Source organism: Ochotona princeps, chromosome 23 (assembly GCF_030435755.1).
Source record: "Ochotona princeps isolate mOchPri1 chromosome 23, mOchPri1.hap1, whole genome shotgun sequence".
NCBI lineage: Eukaryota > Metazoa > Chordata > Mammalia > Lagomorpha > Ochotonidae > Ochotona > Ochotona princeps.
Window position 1 is genome coordinate 25,651,135 of NC_080854.1, and position 22,523 is coordinate 25,673,657.

General features: G+C 37.1%; 1 pseudogene; it reads left to right on the plus strand.

The window, feature by feature from the left end:
• Positions 1-22,055: 22,055 nt before the first annotated feature.
• LOC118758226 (U2 spliceosomal RNA) lies at positions 22,056-22,226 on the plus strand (annotated as a pseudogene).
• The last annotated feature ends 297 nt before the right edge of the window (positions 22,227-22,523 follow it).

Genomic DNA, 22,523 nt, shown 5'->3' on the forward strand with positions numbered 1-22,523 from the left:
CCTTTCTACGACTGTGAAGGGAATGTAGCTTCCTGATGATTTGCTGAGCATGAGTATGACATTAATGTGCTAACATTTTCTCATAGTTGGACGGAAAGTGAACACTCTTGTGGAATGGGCTGGCGTTGTGAGAAGAGATTACTCTTAGTTAGGTAGCTATTAAAAGAGAAAGAGAAACAGAAAAAAAAAGAGAAAGAAAAGCAAAACAATTATCATGATCTTTACCCAGCACAGGAATGTGTATTTTTAAAAATAAAATGAAAAGTTATTCCTAAATTAGAAAATATGGTATCATTATGTTCCCATTTACAGAAGCAAAAAAAGTATGATTGTTTTTACATACTCCCCATCCTAACATGTGCATTAATAGTGAGGCTGATGTTATTTTGCTTTCATTAGTAGTAAAATGGTGATAATTGCAGTAGTAACAGTAGTAGTAATTTTCATAGTAGTACAAGTGGTTCATTTGTACTACTGGTGTTATGATGGAGGATGAACAAACAATTATTTTTTGTTGATTGAAATTCTTAACAAATATGTTATGCATGTAGAAACACTGAGAATTCAATGACAGGGATTTTTTTAGAATATTTATTTCTTTGAAAAGCAGGGTGATGTGTATGTGTGTGCCTGTGTGTGTGTACATGTTTCCCTGTATGCACAGATACAATGACAGAAAGAGAACATGTTCTTTTATCTGTTTATCCACTTCACAAATGACTACAAAGGCCAGGGCTGGGTCAGGACAAAAACAGGAACTCAGATGCCATCTATTCAAAGCTCCCATATGGGTGACAACAGTTCAAGCACTCTTGCTATATGCTAAATTCCTACTTTCCCAAGCATGTCGGCCGGGAACCGGATTGGAAACAGAGCAGTCAGACCCGAACAGGGCCTTCCCGTGTTGTAAGCAGTAACTTAACCCTCTATGATACAATTGCAACCTCTGATCAAAGAATAATAGCAGATTCATGGACTAAATAAATGGACAAAACAAGGCATGCTAGTTAGAGTTTAGTTGGCAATGAAAGCAGTGTTGACCCTGGACCTGGGAGGGCATTACTATGTAGATTAGGAAAGTGGTTTAACCATGAAGAGAGTCACCACAGACATTGTGGCTGAAGAAGCCAGTCTCAGCCATTCATGGAAGCAGCTCAGGTGTGGGGGTAACAACCATCTTAAACTCTCCTTGCTCCTCTTATTCGCTGATGTCCTCTAGTGCCTTTTATGGGCAGCCAATAGGAAGCAAAAGACAAAAATGCTTTCAGGAGAGCTACCACAGAAAAGTCACCTCCAGGACCTGAAGTAGAGTGGAGGAGGGTTGAAAAGGAATTTGGAAGGGCACAATGAGAAGGGCCAGTTTAGTAACAAGCACCATAGGTTGTACTTGCTGTGCATTTGCTGGGCAGCACACAATGTTGAGCATCTTTACACATATTATGCAACCTTTAATAACAAATACTATTATTTCTGTTTTAAAACTAGTTAAAATCTCATACAATGAGTTGATAATAGCACAGTTTCATTTCCAGACCTTAAGTAGGTTGCACAGTATATTATTGTCTACAGAAATCTAAGCTAAAAATTACAGAATTCTCTAAAAAGAAGTACTTTCCCTTTGTATGAGTAAAGGATGATGTAGAAAGGAGATAGAGTTGACAAATCTGTCCATTGGATGAAAGAGGCAGCATAAGAATTCAGCATGAAAACATTATGCTAAGTTGAAAGGGCAAAGAAGGTAAAAGCTTCTTACAGAAAATTTCCAACACAGCTGGTTAGAGACTCAAAGTTCTTGAAGAAAAGAGCACATATTCCTAATTGTTTCCTCCACCTGCCAAATAGTCTAAAAACTAACCGATCTAAAAATAATATAAAAAGTACTAGAACATAAAGGTGTAACTAAAAGTATTACATAAATGCCAAGAGTCTTCACAAAACACTGGTAGAATGAGCAGCACTGTGGCTTAGTTCTTTCAGAATTGTGGGCATTTAATGGTGTCTACAGCCCTAGGGAAGACAAAAATCTTACTAACTCTCTTTAATCCAAGGACTTCCTTTTCTCTCTACTTTATTCCCCTTTGGTTCCTAGTGCCAGAGAAATGAACTATAGTGATGTACATAGTAACCTTGAATGGTACTTGAAAAACATCATGTAGTATTTTAGGAACTAAGAATAGGGGCCAAAGCCATTGTATAGTTGGCTAAGTCTTTGCCTGAAATGCTGGCATGCCATATGGATACCAGTTCAAGCCTTTGCTGCAGCATTTCTAATCTAGCTCCCTGCTTTTGACCTGGGAAGGCAACAGAGCATGACTCAAGTCCTTGGGCCCCTGCTCCTGTGTAGAAGACCTGGAAGAGGTTTCTGGCTTCAGATTAACCCAGCGTGGCATTCGTGGCTATTTGAGGAGTGAATCAGCAAGATTTCTCTCTGTCTTTCCTTCTCTGTGTAACTCTGCCTTTCAAAAAAAAATCTTAAAAAAAAAAATAGAAACCAAGAACAAAAGAAAAAAATTTAGTAGAAAGAGTCGTGAACTTGAGAGCAGGTGACCTATACTTGAGATCATAGCTAGTGACTAGCCTGAGACTTTCCCATTGCATGAAGTATTTTGTATTAGGATCTCCCCAGTCTCTGACTTATATTCCAAAAGTTCAAGAGAACAGCGTACACATCTTCCTATGGCTTCATTCTTCCCTGGAAATCCCCCGTTGTTGTGTCCATATGCTTTTTCTTGTAGCCACCTGTTTTTGTGTTTGTGTTTTACATGTGTTTGTGTAATTGTGTTATGCTTAGTGACTGCAAGAAGCATTAGTTGGTTTAAAAATAAACAGGGAATGCACACACGCACACATATAGACAGAATGGACCTCCTTTCACCAAATTTTAGGTGGTAAAGACTTAGAATTTGTTAGTAGTATATCAACAACACAGTCTTAAGGATACAATCCAATGCTTTTATTCACCATATAATATAATCATCACAAAAATCCTGCAACCAAAAAATTGGAAAAGAATAATGATCATGTTTATTGAGGTTAGCAAGAGGGGCTGATGAAAATATTTTTAAAATCTGTTTTTTTTCAAGGCTGAAATATTCAAGAATATATGAAATATAAGATAAATATCTTGAATATTTTTTCATACAGATGTTGAAAACATCACTAAGTAATTTAGAATTTTATAGACACATAGGGAGTAAAAAGAAATACAGCCAGCTTAGTATAAACCAAGGACCCCTTCCTCTTCCTATCCCTTGAGATTCCCCATCTGTGTACTAGCTTTGATCTAGAGTCACAAACAAAGACTAGCTATTTATTCAAGAGATCAAATGTTACTTTTGGTGTAGCCCCTGGGGAAACTTAGAAGAAGGCCTTAAGCCTTGGGAGTACATTGATTTTCAAAATGTTGACCTGAATAATCCATGACATATTTAGTTTCTTTGACTGTTAGATGATGTACATGGAGGTGATGAACTCACAGGGCTTTGGTATTTCTGAATAAATCTCCTTTTATGTCTTGCAGTAGTTTCTTTATATTAAAACAGAAAACACTCTAGATGGAAAAGCTTGAGGTATATATCATATGGTCTACAATCCACTGACTGTTGATAGAGGTTCTCTCGGACTTTCCCACCTTAGATATAGAATAAAAACAACTAAATACATACCCAGACGGATCCTGACTCTTGTCAGTCATGAATTGTACTTAATTTACTCTACACATTTGTCGTATAACGCATGTACATTTAGTAAAGTTTGAAACCTTTATCAGTTTTCAAGAAAGTACAATTATGTATAATCCAGTCATGCCTCACAAAAAGAGTCCCTGGTTTTTAACATTTTGCATCGGTATGGTATATTTATTATACCTGTTGAGGAATATGATCACATCATTATTAACTAAACTTTATAAGATTTTAGAATCCACTCTGTGTTGTATAGTTCTATAGTTTTCACGAGTACATAATGAACTATACAACACAGAGTGGATGCAAAATGTTAAAAACCAGGGACTCTTTTTGTGAGTCATGGCGGTGTATTTTGGGAAAGGCTGAAGAATGGTAACATGCACCTATCAGGGGAGGTCACTATGTGTTACAGTTTGCCAGAGCATTGGCAGAAAAGCACCTGGGAGAGTACTCCTCCATCACAATGCTCCTGTTCTCTCTTTTGTCAGGTGAAGGCATTTTTGAAAAGAATTATGTTATTTTTATTGCAAAGTCAGATATACAGAGAGGAAAGACAGAGAGGAAGATATTCTGTCTGTTGATTCACTCGCCAAGTGATTGCAATGGCTGGAGTTTAGCCAATTCAAAGCCAGGAGCCCAGAGCCTCTCCAGGTCTCCCATGTGGGTGCAAGTTTCAAGGCTTTGGACCATCCTCGACTGCTTTCCCAGGGCACAAGTAAGGAGCTATATGGCAAGCGGGGTCACAGGAATTAGAACCGGCGCCCATATGGGATCCTGGCAGGTGCAATGGAAGGGCTTTAGCCACTAGGCTATTATGCTGGGCACAAGTGAAAGCAATTTTGAAGAATATTTGTGGGAAATGATTAAGTATCCATCTTCTAGTGCTCAGTTAGCCCCCGCAGACAAAAAAAGAAAGCCAACACTCTGTGGAGAGTTCCCAATTTTTTTTTTTCAGTTCATAATGTAAAATATACTACATTGACACAATTGAGTTCCCAGGACTCTTAGTTCTTTAAGGATAGACTAAATGGCTAGCACCATGGCTTGCAAAATTTGTCTTTAACTTGATGGAGCTTATGTTGAAAAATAAGTTTTGCACTGGATATTTTTAGCCTTTAGTTCTATTCTTCTACAAGCGCTTTAGAGTTTGTTTATATTCAGTGATGGAGATATACCACAATGTAACAGTGCATCTGTTGAAAGGTATTTATTAAGTTAAATCTCCATTTGTTTCTCTTTTATAAAGCTATTAATAATTCACTCATAGTGATCTTACCTTAGTACTCTAATCCAACTGTAATCATTTCCCAAATGCCTTACTTCTAAACCTGATAAGAAGATTCAGTTTGGATTCTTGTATCTCACAATATGAATTAAATTGCAGCATATGAACTGTTGGGTTTCCTGAACACAGCATATGCATACAATTGAAATCATCAAAGAAGATAACATAAACACAGTATTTAGATACCTACTACATCTAGAATTGTGGTGTGAATTTTACACAAGTACTAAGAAAATTATGAGGGAAAATGTGCTAGAAATCTTTGTTGTTGTTGTTGATCCTAGTACTATTCTCCTATACACAGTGGTGACCTCAAACTATGTTTTGGAAATAATTCAAATTTAGCCTAATTCTAGTCCACTTCAATCTGTCTCTAGACAATCACTACCACATTTTCTGTGGATCTTGTGGGATACATTTTCGTTCCTCAGCGATCTTGTCTCAGGCCATGATTTGCCCTTGCCTGTATAAATTAAAAACATACAGAAGTAGGGGCCACTGTTGCGCTTGCAGCTGCGCATGTTTCAGTGTGGTTTTAAAGCACTTAATATCCCCTGTGATCCAGCTTCCTGCTACTGTAACTCGGAATGTAATGAGAAAAGTTCCAGGTACTTGTATTCTTACCACCTATGTGGGAGATTGGAATGGAATTGCTGGCTCGTGGCCACGGCTGGCCAAGAACTGGATATTGTTCACCTTTGGGAAATCAATCAATGGAAAGACAACACTCTCTCTAAAGTAAATAATCTTCTTCAGATATAGTTTGGATCAAAGAAATTAATAATTAGATATTTTAATCACACACTCTTGACTTTAATTATTTTTAGGTCTTGAATGATTCCTTTCCATAACATATATGACAACTGTTCATGAAAATATTGGCATTTGTTAAAAAATGAATTGAAGGGCCTGCATTCATTCTGCGCATTTATTTAAGCAAAATTAATTCATGGGAGCAACTGATAAGATAAAAGGACTCAGAAAATATATTCGAACCAACATATTGAAGTCTAAGAATCTTTCTCAGTGAATAAAGAAGTGCCCAATATTCTTATTCAAAAGAAATTCTGGTTAATTCTAGAGGGCTGACACACTAAACTACACTGGAAATGCCTGTAACCCTACTCTATTAGGTCTATTCTGGGAAAATTGCACTTTACATATCTGGCTACACATACATTGCATAAATTACCAGGGTTTGAGATTTCTCTATTTGTTTTTGTGATGTTTCATAATATTGAGCTAATGTAAGGCAATACTTTATCTAATCAGCTTTGTGGGTAAAGATTTATTTGATCAGATTGTGTGGATGAAATGTTTGATGTAACATCACATGTGCATTTCCTAAGTGCTTGGATTTGTACTTGCATATTTGGTATCCACTTCCTTTTTGTATGGCATTGGCATACTTCAGGAAAAGAGTTTACAGTGTATTTGATGACACAATTAGGCTTAACAGTTTAGCACAATATGCTAAAATCAGAACTACTCAGAAAAGCAATTTAGTCCTGGTATTGTCAAATTAAGTGTGTACTGAATATGTAATTCACCCTCACCAAAAAACTATTTTGAAGCAGTAGTGAGCAAGGAAAACTATTACATGTTGTTATTATTTTCTTTTAAAGAGTAGATCGGTAGAATTGGCTGAACTAATCTTTCAGTAATCCATATCTGTGAGAGTAAAGAGACGCTGGGTGATATGGGTAATGATATCAGAATAAGATGAAACAAGCTGGGAATAAAAACAAGGAGAAGAAAGAAAGGATATACAGATAAAGACATGCCTAATCACAGGGCAGAAAGGAACAAAAAAGAAAAGGAGAACAGAGACATGGAGTTCTAGACAGGAATCCACCCTTATTTTCGCCTCTCAAGCACTGCCGTAATGTTGATGGCCAAACCAAAATGTGACTTCACATTGCCTATGTACTCGAACATATGATTTGTCTTCTCTGAGCTTCATTGTGTCAGAGCTGGCAGTCCTCATCCCATACCCTCCGTTTCTCAGTGAAATCGTGCTTGTGATCACAGACAGCTTTTGATATTTGTATCATAGGGTTCTTGCATGAAGTTCTTTTTTAAAAAGATTTATTTATTTTTAACTGGAAAGTCAGATTTACAGACAGGAGAGACAGAACAATCTTCCATCCATCCACTGGTTCACCCTCCAAGTGGCTGCAATGGCTAAAAATAAGCCTAACCGAAGCCAGGCACCAGAAACTTCTTCTGGGTCTCCAAAGTGCAGGCAGGGTCCAAGGTCCTGTTCCATTTTCTACTGTTTTCTCAGGCCACAAGCAGGGAGCAGGATGGGAAGCGGAGCAGCCGGGAAACAAACTGCTGCCCATTTAGGATCCTAGTACTAGCAGGGCAAGATTTTAGTTACTAGGCTATCCATGCCTGGCCCACTTTGCATGCATTTCAACAGCATTCTGGAATGTTTTCCATTTGCTTATTCATTCCCTATGGTACAAGAGCCAGAATTGACCAAAGTGAAGCAAAGAGCCAGCAGTTCTGTCTGAGTCTTCCTAGGGGTGGTAAAGGGCCACAGGCTTTAGCCACAATCCATTGCCCTCCTAGGCACATTGTCAGGAAGCTAGATGGGAAGTGGGGCTTCCCACTCAGATCCACATTCTAGGATAGTATGCCAGTTTTGACCAGGCATGCTGCAATAAAGACTCAGGTTTGGCCAGACTTCTGCTGTTATTATTTGACACCATTTAAGAATTTTTGATAATATCCAAAATTGAATATTAGTCATATATTTGAATTTTTGTGATAATTTAGCAGAATAAAGGAAATTTTAATATGTTAATTTTATTATCTGTTTTAGCTCCACAAATAAAATAAATAAATATACCATGATGAATGCCAATGTATCTTGTCAAATCCTGGCTCTAGGAGAGAATCTTGCTTCAGTTGAACATGTTAAATTTTTCAAATGGAGAATTTTCTGTATTTTTTTATTTCACTACAGTTTTCCTATGGTTAGAAATTGAAGTAGTCAATTATTGCTTTGCTCATAACATCAGAGTTATTTTAAGGAATAGACAAAGGAATCAACATATTCACACAGGCAGTAAAAAAAGGCTCATTTTCTTACAGAAAAAGAGGAAGACAAAGTGTAAAGAGAGAAAAAATCTTTCTGCTGGTTCACTCCCAAAACAGCCTCAGTGACAAGTACCGCGTCAGGCCAAAGGCAGCAGGCATGAGCTTCCTCCAGGCTTCCCACAAGGGAGCCTCCTTTTCCACCCGGAAAAGTATTTGGGCCATCCTACACTGCTTCCCCAGTTTCATTAGTAGAGAGGTGTATTGGAAATGGAGCAGCTGGCCCAGGTGCTACGGTCACATTTACATGCTATCCCACAATGCCATACCACTAGGCATCTTTATTTCAAGTGAATTTCTGAGTGTAAGAGCTTAATATTCCCTTCTAAAGAGCAACATTCTCTATTTTCTTCTACTTTGTGCCCTTTATGCTCTGTTGACTCTTTCCTTGGAGAAGGAGAATTTTGATGCCTGAAAATAATACCACATGCAATTGAAAGTCAAGGTTCTCTTAGAATGATCAACTCTTGGTTGTATCTTAGAAATTCTCTTTAGGGCAAGCATTATGACCCAGTGGATTAGGCCAATGTTTGGGGAAGCCTGCTTCCTATGTCAGATTGATAGATGAATTTCCTTATATCCCACTGCTCATCCAGCTCCCTAATGGACCTAGAAAATAATAGATGATGTACTTGAATTCATGTCATCCATGTGAAAGAGACGGAGTTCTTGGTTCCTGGTTTTACCCTGGCACATTCCTGACTATTGAGACCATTTGGGGAGTGAACTGAAGATCAAAAATCATTCGTTATCTCTCTCTCAGTGTAACTCCATGTTTCAAACAAATAATCTTAAACATAATAAATAAATATTCTTCTTCAAATAAACATGTGCAGCAAGTCTATTTCATTTAACAGTACAAAATTGTGTTCTACGTTGTTGAAGAATTTGCAGTTTTATATTTCATTTGTTCTGATCTTAGGGACCTATATTCAGATTTGATTCTTTGAAGTCACTTTTCCAGTGTGTAATGTAAATAACTTCCATTGTCTCTTTGCTGAAAGCATCTGTTGCCTCACATGTAATGGTATGCAGGTCACTGCGTAGCCTAGAGGGTCCTCAGTATGATTTTTGTCCTTATTTCTATACATGCACCTGCACAACCTATTGTCATGGAGCAGAGCCAAGTCACTGGCCATCTGTCTTGGGCAGAGATGTGAGTTTGCCACTGACAGGGAGACTTCCCTGAGTCGTATTGTGAATTCTCCCAGCCTCCACCTCAGAATCACTGAAAAATAACAATGTTCCATTAACTGTGCTGTTCTTCCTCGTAGTCTCTCAAGTGGTAAATGATTTTCTGAGAGCAAGTTGCACTATTTTAGAAGCTGCATAAACTATTTTTGGTTACAAACGGACCATTTGGTGCACTGAAGTTATAATTTGCTAGTGGCCTAAAAGAACTAATGAAGCTTTCAAGGCATGTGACAGACTTGAAAGGATTATGTCCCCCAAAATTGTTTTTGCATAAATGAAAACATCAACTGAAAAGGACATATGGTCTGTTCTGAGGAAGCAAATTAATAAAAACAACAGTGAGTGAGAAGACAATTAGGAAGAAATGAAAACAAAACAAATTTTAAATGATAAACAGAATATTTTAATACATCTATATATATGAAATTCACGTAAATTATTTGACATGTATGAGGAAACCTGAGACATAAATCAGGTTTCAATTAAATTTGAGGTTTCAGTTAAACTCATGTTATGAATTTCAGAAACTGTCATGGCAAACTGCCATTGTTGATGCTCTGCAGCTATCTTATTACTCTATTATACATAACCAAAGTATGGCATGCAGAATTACATGTGGAGCAAAATGTTTGTCCAAAATAGGTTATTCATTTCGTCAGCAGTTATTATTATTTTAAAGATGCCAAAATGCATGAAAAATGATCTATTGTACAAACATACTGTTTCTATGATGTTACAATCGTACACACTTTTAAGGGAGAGATGGAGTTTTCTTGTAACTGTAGGGTTGTTCAGGGTTCTCTTCTGCTAAACTAGATTTGCTTTTTCACTTTTGTGCTAAGTCCATGCCTGAAAGTTGGGTGTTAATGGATAAAAGGCACAAGGCACTTTCCCCGATGGGTTAATGTGGTTGTTCATTGCTTTAACATGACCTTCTCAATGGATGGGGCCCCTCTCCTCACCCCTGCACGTGCGACCCTATCCCTTCTTCTTCAAATTAGAAGAAATCACTACCCTGATTTTGCAAGACTCAGGCACAGCATGCTCTCTTGGAGCTGTGCTTAGGTTTTGCTTGTGCGTCCAAGAATAGTCCTTGTATGACTTTCCTTAGATAATCACAGTGAGTGTGCTGTTTATTTCCTGCCAATACAGTCACTCCCCTAACTTATTTTCCTCTCCACCAGGTGGTAGGAGAATTTACATTGGAGGTCATACTAAAGAAAATATTGCAAAATAAGCTCAGTGACTAGTAAAATCTTAACGAATTTAATAAGCTTCAAATTGGATTCACTAAGCAGACTACTAAATAGAATATTCATTCAAGACTGAAGGTCTTCAATGAAGCAGAATAGGTTTCCTTTTGCATTTGCAGGACTGATGTGTAGAGCCATGTCTGTAGCAATCCCTCACTTTTTCAGTGCCTTCAGAAAAACTCGGCCAATGTTTTATGCGTTTGAATGTTCAGTTTTAGCTTTTATGACTCTGTATATATTACCTTTCACTATTCTACACCAATTATCTCTTAATTCAATCTACCTCCAGCTAAAAAATACAGAACTTCTCTTGCAGGTGGTCTCTGTTCCCTTCTTCCTCACTGGTATCAATATAGAAATGTTTCTGCACTTTGTCTTATGTTCAAGTTTTATTTTTATTATTCAATGCTTATTTTAACTTTTAAAATTAATTTATTTGAAAGGCAGAGAGGAAAATAAAACAAAAAAAATGTCCTGTTTGCAGATTAACACTCCAAATGCCTATAGCAGTAAGGGCTGGAACTGACTAAATCCTGGAGCTGGGAATTCAACAGAGATCTCCCACAAGATTTGCTGGGATCCATGCACTTGAACCTGCTGCTTCCCGGGGTGCACATGAGGAGGACTGTGCCTTTGCGTGTGGGACTGGGACCTGTTTGGGATGCCGGAGTTTCAAACATTGTCCTCACTATTGTGGCAAATACTCATTCTCTGGTTCCTTTTTAAACCAAGTTGTCATTACCATTATTTCCTCCCCAAATGTAGAATATATGTTGAATTTATTATCTTTTTAAAAAATGATCATTACTCAAAAGCATTACATGAGCTAAATATACAAATATGTGCATTTTTTCCTGAGAACAATCTAAAATTTGGGTGTGATATGCTGAATAATAACTGCAAAAGATAAATGAACCTATGATATTTATTGAAAATATATAATGCATATTTATTAAAACTCAGAGACATTAACAGCATTGCTACTAGCTAAAATTGTTAAAAATTAGTAAAAATATCTAAATCTGAATCAGAAGCAAGGTACGAGTGTGAATAAAGTAATGGAAAGCATACAGAAGGAATCCGCCACTGTAACCTGCATTCCCTTTATCCTATCTGCTTTTTATTCCACTTTACTGCTTTCTCTTTGGTTGAGCACACATTTTAAAAATTCCATTTTCATGTATAATGTTTGCATTATAACCGCATCCTTTAAAGATTGCTGTAAAGATCACAGTATGTGATTGTAACCTTCACAGTGCAGTGGGGATTAGCTTTACACCAGTTCACAAAATATTAACTCCCAGGCTACTGAAGCTCTGCTTACCCCTCTCCCCTCATCTTAGGCTGTGGTTTCCCTTCGCCTTTGCCTGTGTACTCATCAGTCCCAACATGTGCTGTTAATTACTATTTTTATGACTATTATTCCTTTGTCATCCTTCCTGTGCATTTCAAATGTATTTTGAAGACATAGAGTAGATTTTATATTTATTCATCTATTTATCATTCTTAGTGATCATTTTTTTTTCACTCTCAAGATTTGATCAGAGCAGGTGTTCTTTCAGCCTAAGGAGTTTTGTTTGTAGTTTCTCTTAGTGCATCTCTGGAGACAACACATTTATTTAGTTTTACTTTATCTGAAAAGTTCTTTATTTTACATTCATTTGCTAAAGAACATTTTCCCAAACACCAGAATCCTCAAGGATACTATGGACTGTACAAGCCACAGTTGTTTGTATCCAGGCCTTTTGAATGCACTAGGCTGCTTTCTCTGCCTAACTTGAAGATTTTCTCTTAATCTTCACTTTTTTTTTTTTTCATTTTGAAAATGATTTTCCTAGCTGTTATTTTTCTCTGTTTACTTAGTTTTCTGACTTTACTGAATCTTTATAGTAAAATACTTCTGTAAGTTTGAGAAACTTTTCTCTACCAATTTTCACATAACTCCATTAGTCTTACTTCCTCATTTAATTCTGGACTTAATTCCAGGTGGTTACTAAGAATTTTAATATTGTTTCATCAGTTATTGTCCCTTTATTAAATCTATTTTTTATCCTATATGCTTGATGATTTTATAGATCTGTTTTCAAATGTTTTAACTTGATTTCTATTACATTCACCTTGAATTTAAGTCCATGCACTGATTTTTAAATTTAGAATATTGTGTTCTAAATTTTGTTTATCTTTACATTTTATTGCTCCACTGAGACATCTTTTTAAGTAATGAATTTTGACAATGTTTAAAGTGTTCCAGATCAGTCATTACAAATTCCTATTTGGAGACATGCATTTAGCCTTGCAGTTAAGACACTGGTTAAGTCTCATATCAGAGTATTTGGATTAAAGAGCCATCCAGTTACCTATCTGACAAAGAATTGGTATTCAGAATATATCAGCAATTTTTAAAAAAATACACAACAACAGCAACAAACAATCCAATTAAGAAATGGGCAAAGATCCTCAATTGAGGGCTCCCAAAAGACATACTCATGGCCAGCAAGTGTAAGAACAAATGATCAACATCGCTAGTCATCAGGAAAATGAAAATCTTTTTACCTCACCCCTGCTGGAATGGCTATTATCTGAAAGACAGAGAGTAACAAATGCTGGCAAGAATGTAGAGAAAGGCAGCTCGTATAAACTGTTGATTAGAATGAAAATTAGTGTGGCCACTAAGGAAAAACAGTATGGAGATTTCTTTAAAAGGTAGAAATAGCCTTGCTATATAATCCAGCAATACAACTATTTGCTGTATACCCCAAAGACGTGATACTTATGCTATCATTTTATAGAAGCACATATTTTAACAGCCAAAATATAAAATAAGCTAAGGTGTCTGTTCATCATCGGATGAATTGATAAAGAGATGACATGCTTGTGTAATGCAACACTATTCACCTAGAAAAAGAATGCAGTTTTGCTATTTATACCAAAATGGATGCAACTGAAGGAACTTATGCCAAGTGAAATAAGCTGGATGCAGAAAAATAAACACTGCATTTTCTCCTTATATATGTGGGAACTGAAATTTTTTAAAAAATCAATAAAAACAAACAGAAAAGAAATGCCTGTATTTGTATTGCTACAAACATATTTTTATGAAATGGTGATTTATCTCTTTCTCAAACCAAGGGATAACAATCACATACTACGGAGGCAACCTTGAGTAAAGCCATTGCCTATGAAGCTGGCATCCTCTATCCATCCAAGTCCATTTATCATCTGCGCTTGGGATCCAGCTGCCTGCTAATTGCTAGGGAAAAGCAGTGCACGATGGCCTACATCTTTGGGCCCTTGCCCTCCACATGGGAAATCCAAATGAAGCTTCCTTTGACTTCAGCATGGCCCACCCATGGCTGGTAAGGCCAAGTGGGGAGAACCAGCCGTGGTAATGGTCTGATTAATTAGGTACCTGCTACCCATGTGGAAAACCTGGTTTGATTTCCAGGCTGTCTATTCCAACTTCAGCTTGAGACTGTAGTTTATAGTTGAGGAGTGAAACAGTTACTTGTCTTTGTGTCTATCTCTCAAATAAGTACTAAAAAATACTTTTTAAAAAATTAATTGCACATCTGAGCTATCTCATAACCGATATCATGGTCTTATTTTCTATTAACATATGACAATTTCTCCAGTTTCATGTATGCCTTTTTTTACATTTAAAATATTTATTTTGTTTTATGATATAGTTCCATAGGCTCTGGGGTTACCTGTGCCCTTTCCCAAGGTCCCCCCCCCCATTGATTTCACCTCTAGTTTTACAATTGATGTCCTTCATGAACAGTCACAAGTTCATCTGTGCCAAGTTTGAAACTGGAGTTACAATTCCAATTTTGTAAAATATTATAAAGAGTCTTTGGATTTTCTTTTGTTCTTCTGAAAGATGTTGATTTATTCAGTTAATATTTGCTCTATTTTTGTTGGGAAAGACAAATTTACACAGAGAGAAGGAAAAACAGAGAGAGAGACAGAGAGAGAGAGAGAGAAATCTTCTATCTGTGGTTTCACTCTCTAAAAAGCCACAAGGGCTGGAGTTGAGCCAATCAGAAACCAAGAGCTAGAAATCTAAGGTCTCCCACATGGATGCCAGGGCCCAGTGATTTGAGAAACTGTTCTCTACTTTCCCATGCCATAAGCAGGGAGCTGGATCAGAAGTGGAATAACTGGGATACAAACCAACACCCAGCCAATATGAGATGACAGCACTACAGAAAGCTTAGGTAACTATGCCATGGCACTGACCCCCAGTTTAGTGTGTGTGTGTGTGTTTAAACAATTACCTTGGCTGGGCTCTGATTACAACCTTGGGTTGTGAAGTTTGGCAGAAGCTGCTCTGCCACCTGTGTTATTTTAGTCTTTTCCAAAATGCTATTTGCTTAATGCGTGTCTTAGTTAGGGCTTATTGGGAATACCCTTGGGGTTTATATTCCTTTGTGTCCAAACAAAACAAGTGATTTTTAACTTATTTCTGCTGTACTATATTACCACAAACCTAGTAACTTGAACGTATAACTTTATTCCCTTAGATTTTGTAAGTCAGAAGTCCAACAAGTGCATTGCTGGATAAAATAACTTACTGGCATGGCTGACTTACTTTCTGAGGAATCTAGAGAAAAAGTTCACTTTCACGTCTTTTCCATTTTCTCAAAGATGCCCATGTTTTTGTCCCATGGGTTCAGCCTCAAAGTTGACATTGCCATAACTTTTGAAAATGCGTGTATGTCCATAGTTCAGGTCTCTTTGACTACCCTGAGTATAATGTCTCTGCTTCTAAGATCTCATGTGGTTAGTTTGGTTTCATCAAGAAAATCTAACACTTCAAAGTTCTCCACCTTAATTACATCTGCAAACCTTTTTTTTTTTTTTTATAATAATCCCAGGTTCCAGGAATAAAGTTGTGGGTGTATTATGGAGGCCTTGTTTTCTCTCTGCAGCACTGTGCTGTCCAACACAGGTTTAATACAAGGAGAAATAGAAAGTTCCTCCTTAGAAAGTGGCAGTCTGTTACAGTGCCTTACTTCTGGACAAGCCTGAGGCTCACAGAGAAGTGAGGCTGTTAGTTTGCAGGTATTTTACTCTTGATACATTGCATCTACATGTTTTTGTATTTCCCATATTCCTCCTCAATATTTTCATGTGCTTGATTAAAATCTTGGCGAACCTTCCATCTGTGTTGTATTTGCTTATCCCACCATTTGTATCATATCTGTTTTCTCAGTTTTTGTATTTTCCTGTGTCCTAGAGCGTCTAATATTTATTATGATAGTTGCTGAATGCTTACTAAACTTTATGCTCTTTAATGAGTATTTGTTTTTATAAGCTATTAATTTACGTTCAGTTCTATCGGTTTATGATGAGCCTTGCTTTAGTGTTTTACTATAATCATCTAAATTAATATTTTCTCTGAGTGATTTACCTCCCTCTTATGCATAACTTTCCTGAAATTACTAGTCAATACTTCATTTTATTACTGCAGACTCTGATCAGGTGAGGAAAGAAAATTCCAGATTTTTCTGATCACTGGGAACTAGGAATCATCTCTCAATTCCAAGACCCATCAGAGCTTCACTCCCTACATCTTTATCACAGTAGTTAATGATTCCAGAGAACATATATATTTGAAGCTCCTTTCTTGGCTGTTTCTTTCACTTAGAATTCCATCCAATCACCTCCAGCCACCATTAAGTTTAATCTGCATCTCTTCCATTTAGAAGTCTGCCAAACTCCATTGAATTGTCCTGCCCTGTGGTTCAGAATATGGCTTCTGGCATAAAGCCTAGACAATCTCTGGGTCACCTCATGCATTTCCTTCTCTCAGGAATCATAGCTGTTTAGTGCTAATAGCAAGGATGTGTATTTTGTCCTGTCAGAAAAATAAATCCAGGTCATTCCACTCTATCATTACCAAGAGGGAAAAAGATCTAATTAATGTATTTTTCTATAATTTAGGAGGCGAGGAAAATATATTTTTAGCCTATTGTCATGATTCAGAAGCTAGGTAATCTGTGAATATTTGTTCATGATAAGCTTGAGAAAACAAGTTTATGCTATTTGTTTTTGAGCTCAAATGTCCATTTATAAATTAAGATATTTATACATATGGATCTTTCGTATGTGTAAATACATAATTGAAAACTTGTGTTTGTGAAATTCATGCTTTATTCTGTTATTTCGAACATGCAAGCCAGCCTATTTAGAAAAAAAACGTAACTAAAGATTTGATTTCTTCCTTTAGAGAATTTTTGAAAATTGCTTATTTTAACTAGTAATTTCCTTACTGTGTAGAAAAATCTAATTATAACAAAAATCCAGCAAAAGCAAAAAAGAAATATCTTTGCCTCGATTATTCATCTAATAATTCAACAATTCCAAAACTTGATCTGTCAACTAAGATTTAGCATGTCATACTCTTTTGAAAACTCTTGTGACTATACAATAATTAAATGTGAGATTTAAAACAATATTGACCACATAAAATGAATTTGTCCGTTAACACACGTTAATTGCTTTTATCTCTGTTCTAAGACAGCTCATTTTGAAATATCTAAGGTACTCTGTAAGCAATGCATAATAAAGATAGAATGATTTGAGTAGCTTAATTTCTCATCATTAATACATAATTGGGATAATTAAAGTTCTGTTTCTAAAGCTGTTTTAGAGAGCTATCAGTTTGGGGGCAAAATGCTAAAATATTGCATCTGAGTGATATTTGAAATTTAGAAAATGAAACTAAGCTTATTTCAAGAATTATCAACTGCCTTACAAAGACTGTTTGGATATGAACCAAATTTGACATAGAATTCTGATATTCATTTGATCATTAGAAAAACACTACAGCACTTTATTTTTTTTAATTTTTTTTACAGGAAAGTGGGTAAGACTATTATTTTCACATTGTTTTTTTCATGTATCTGGGGTAAAGGGGGGGGGAGGTAAAGGGAAAAACTCCACCCAGTCTCCCACCCATCCCAAGTCTCTGATGTGGGGCATGCTCCGAGGGTCTTGCAAGTGGTTTTGATAGTTCAGCAGTTCTGAATTGCTGCCAGTCACGCCATTCCAAAGACGATGAGGTCACTGAAGAATCCACTGATTGACATATTCCATCTTAGAGTTTCCATTTGCCCAGTTTTTCACTGCCAACGTATGGCTGAGGTAGTTGACCAACTTGTTCTGTCCTCTGTCTTTTCATGGTTAGGGTTCTGTATCTGGCAGTTCGGTTGGGGAGATCCCCAAAGAAACTTTGTCTGAGGTGTTCCCAGACCAGATTCTTTTGTGTACTTTTAAGTACAGGGCCCAGTACAGTCCATTGTCTCAATCAGCTGGTGGTTGCAATTGCTGGGTTGGTTCTGTTTCCAGCGCTGTCTTCCACTGGAACCAATGGGTGTTACATTCCAGCCAGTTCTGCCCAGCACACACTCGGCTCTCGCATAACCCAGTGGGAGCTACAGCCTAGTAGGAGCGACCCACAATAACCCCCACCAGGCCTGCCCCCTACCCTAGTTCCCGTGCTTGCCAGTATGTGCAGCAACTAGTCTAGTCTGTCCCACATCCCATTCAGCTTTGATACATGTCAGTGGGCATTGAAGCCTAGTTCAACCCAACCAGACCTACTATCCAGCCCACACACATGCTATTGGGTGCCTTTCTGTCTAGCCACCCCAGCCCCTGACCTGGTTTTCGTGCCCTCCAGTTGGAGTGGTAACCCAAGAGGGAGGAACCCACTACTTCCCCTCTAGGCCACTCCCAATCCTGATTATGCACACTCCAGGTGGTTCTGCAGTGTAACTTGACAGAATTAGCCAACAGCACTTACTTTAGGTCAAATAATTTTCATTGTAATAGAAAAACAAAACCTTACTGCAAGATCTTTCATTGTCCTTCTCCTTTCATTCTTTCATTCTCTGCATAAAATGTTCATACCCTCTCATCCCTCTTTTCTTGAACAATGGAACCCTACTGCTTTATACACACTCTTGCAAGAAATCGATTTACTGCTATGCTTGACCCTTATTGTGGATATCTGTTATTCAATTATAATTAATCCTTGTATAAAGAACAACATCAGCTCTTCTAGTTTGAGCATTAGTTTTTGTTTGTTTTAATTGACTTTAGCATTAGTGCTGCAATGGCAGGCAAATATAGCCTACTGGTCCAGAGCTTCTGGTTTCAATTAACATGTGTTTGTGTTTTGCTACACACCAGAAAAGTTGGCTGTAGCATTTACAGATGGTTGCAAATGTGCAATACCCTTCTCTTTCCTAGCTCTTTTTTGAGAAGAAAGGAAACCTTCTCTGTAGATCAGTAAACTTCTGGTTTACCCTGTTGAGAAATCCACTGTTTATCCCATTGTTATCAGCCAAGCTGAAATTAGCAAGCCAATCCACTGGAGGTGAAAGGGATATTAGGAAGCAAATAACTGAAGTCAATATTACAGAAACTTCCATGGTTGTAATTTTCTCAATTGTTACCTGAAAGAGCAAGGAAGCAAAGGCCACAGGTATCTTTTCATTTAAATGCCTAAGGAAGAGAAGGGAAGGGAGGGGGGTCAGGGTAAGGAGAAATGCAGAGAGGACGAACTGGAATTAAATTATGCTTTGGCTCTGTTGATGAGAGAATTATAGGAAATTTGGAAAAAAGAGGAGAATATTACTGGGCGCAGAATATTGTAAGAAAGTTGGCTGTGGTTTGAATTTGGAATTTATATATGTATGTATATACGTATCTATATATGCATATATATACATTTTTAAAGACTTTTTATTCACACTGAGATCAAATGCAGCACTGTGTTCTGGAGTATTTGCTGCTTTTTAAAAAGTATTTATTTCATTTATTTGAAAGGGATCTTCCATCTCTTGCTAAACAGTATTCCAAATTAGTTGGAGGTGTTGATGTAGAACCCCCAAACTGGGTCTGCTTACCACAGGAACGAAAAACAGTTACAATGGGGTGGTGGAAAACAGTGTTTACTGCAAAACTCAGAGGAAGAGTCAGGAAGCTGTTGCTTAATTCCTAATTCCTTAATTCAGGGCAGCACTGGACATCCTGTGGTTCATACAGATTGAAATTGGGACTGTAAGATATGTGCTCAGCTTGTGTCCTTCTGAAGTCAGTCAGTAGAACTTGTGAGTTTTATTTTGATTGGTCAGCAATGCTGTGAATTTTAGGGACTTGGCAAGTGGGCTCTAGTCTGTTTTGGAGTTACATGAATGTAGTTAATTTTTTTTTTCTGAGACTTCCCCCAGACTCAGCCCTTCAGATAATACTGCACACTAAGTTTCCTATCTACAAGGGGGCAGGTGAGTCTGCATGATTACAACCTTATATGATCTCCTCCCTCAATTTAGTTGATTCCTGTGTTGGAGGACAAAGATATCTGGGGCTAAGGAGAAGAGCATGAGCCTGGGCCAGGCCTTGACACTATAGGTCTCAGTTTCAGTTTAGTTTCAATTTCAGGGCAGCACTGGACATCTAGGTTCTTACCTATTGAAGAAACAAATGAGTACTTAATTCCCATATGATTAGAACTTTAAAAGGACGGGCTGGATTTCTCCCTTAAGTCAGTGAATTTCTTTTGATAGAGAACAGGAAAGGGCACTTTAAGCGGGGGGGAGACATACAAGAGGCTTGGTCCCACTTTTTCACATTGTGGGCTTCAGTTTCTCATTCTCTGGTTTATCCCCTATAGGGCCCCAGTGGTCAGTGCTTGTTGAGGCCAAAGCCAGGAACTAGGAGCTTCTTGGTGATGGCTCACATGGGTCAGGTGCTCAAGCACTTGGATCACCCTCGTTTTACTGCCTTCCTGGGCACATGAAATGGAAGCTGAACTGAAAGTGGAGCAGATGGACTGGAGTTGGAAGCCACATGGAGTATCTGTAGTTAAGGTGGAGGTTTAGCCCCTGGACTCCTAGTATTATTTCTTTGTTGCCCTAGACAGCCTTGGAAAGCTATACTGAAGTCTGTTGCACTACTGTTTGGTTGGGTTGACTGTATAAAATATACTATCAATATATCAGCCAAAATTGCTTTTTTAAATATTAAGTGTATTTATTTTATTGTTTTATGATACAGTTCCATAGGCTCTCAAATTTCCCTTCCCCACTCCCTAAGTCCCCACGTTCTCATTGATTTCCCCTATATCATTACGATAGTTTAGTCTTTCATAATCAGCTATTAAGTTCAACATTCTGCTATTTAAGCATATCCTGGCTTTGTAGGTGTGGACAAAGGCAAAGTCCAGTATCCTATTGTCAAGATGTATTGAGCAGTTTCATTGGGAGTCAGTCTTTGATTTGAAAGTAGCAATGCATACTGCAGTGCATATTCACATCTGGATGTGATAGCCTGTATAACATAGTTGCTTTTTTTATCACAGCATTAATAGTAATGACAATAGATAACTACTGACAAATAATTTTCACACGTACAACATTTTGTGCTTGAAGATAGATATTTAAAACATCTCTTTAGTAAAACTTTGTACTCTTGCATATCATTGAATTACAGAGAGTTGAATCGGCATTTGGGATGTCCACATTGCTTTTCAGAATGTAAATTTGGATCCAGCTTACTTGAGGTCCAAACCCACTTCCTGTTAATGCACTGGGGAAGCAGTGGATGATGGCTGAGCTACATGGGTTCCTGTCATCCTCATGGAAGACACAGATGAAATTCCCTATTCTTCTCCAGTCTAGCCCCACCTGGGGTATTGGGTGGACAATATGCTTTTCTTTGTACTTCCCTCTTTCTCTATTACTCTACCTTTTTACTCCAGATGGTATATGTCAAAATCTGGAAAGTAGCTTTGCGAAACATGCCATTTTGTATCAATGCTATTTGAGTCTAAAAGTTAGGATGTGATATTGTAAGGGTCTCAATTCATCTTAAAAAGAAAAAATGTTAAATTAGGAGATTTCAGAAACCTTTTCTAGAATATCAGTCTTTATAGTCATCTGTCAATTAAATAACTATTAATTTAATATTATCTAATTACAAGCATTTGTCATTAATGTGCTATATTGCTTGAAAAATTTTCTTGTAATTCTTCCTCATTTGCCAATGTAAAAACTAATGAATTTAATTTAAAAAAATGTTTCCTTTTCAGTTTTGGTGTTTCAGAGCTTCATGACAAATCTTGGAGTGGCCTTATTTACAGTTAGGTAATTTGATTAGTAAAATGTATGGAAGACAAAGAGTGACATTTGACATCACTTTAGGGAAATTGTAGGCCGTTACTAAACATCCCCTCGTTGTCTATCTCCCCTTTTCAGAAATTACAGTTTGCTTTAGTGTAATGTTTTCTGTCTTCACATCTTTCTCTTCTTTCCTTTGTTTTCTTTTCTCTTCATGCTTAAATCATGATCCTTTTCTCTTGGTTATGCTCTACATTGTTAATTTTTTCGGCAGTCCCATTAGCTGTGACCACTGAGTGTCTAATTTATTTTTTCCAATATATGAATTTCAATATTAGTTGCTCATATTTCCAGTATTTTTATTTTAATCATATGATTTTTTTAAGATTTTAGAATTTTTTTTATCACTTCTCGGCCTTTTGGCTAAGATCAAGTGTAAAGATTTTTTAAAATATTATTTTACTTTTTTTTTATTTGAAAGGCAGAGTTACATAGAGAGGGGAGACAGAGAGAGAGAGAGAGAGAGAGAGTGAGAGAGAGACATCAATCCTCCATCTGTTATTCCACTCCCCACATGATCACAATGGCCGAAACTGAGTTAATGCAAAGCTAGGAGCCTGCAGCTCCTTCCAAGTATCCACATGGGTTCCAGGACCCAAGGTTTACATGTGTGTGCAACATGATACGTAGAATTCAGTCATTGTCTAGTGAATTTTTTTGTGGAAGCCAATATTAATTTTTCATGGATAATATTATCATTATGTAAAAATAAATTAACTACACAATACATTCATTATATAAAATAGTTTGAAATAGTCTCAGATTTATAAGCCTAAATATATTGAAATTTCATATCCTATATCTATGTCAT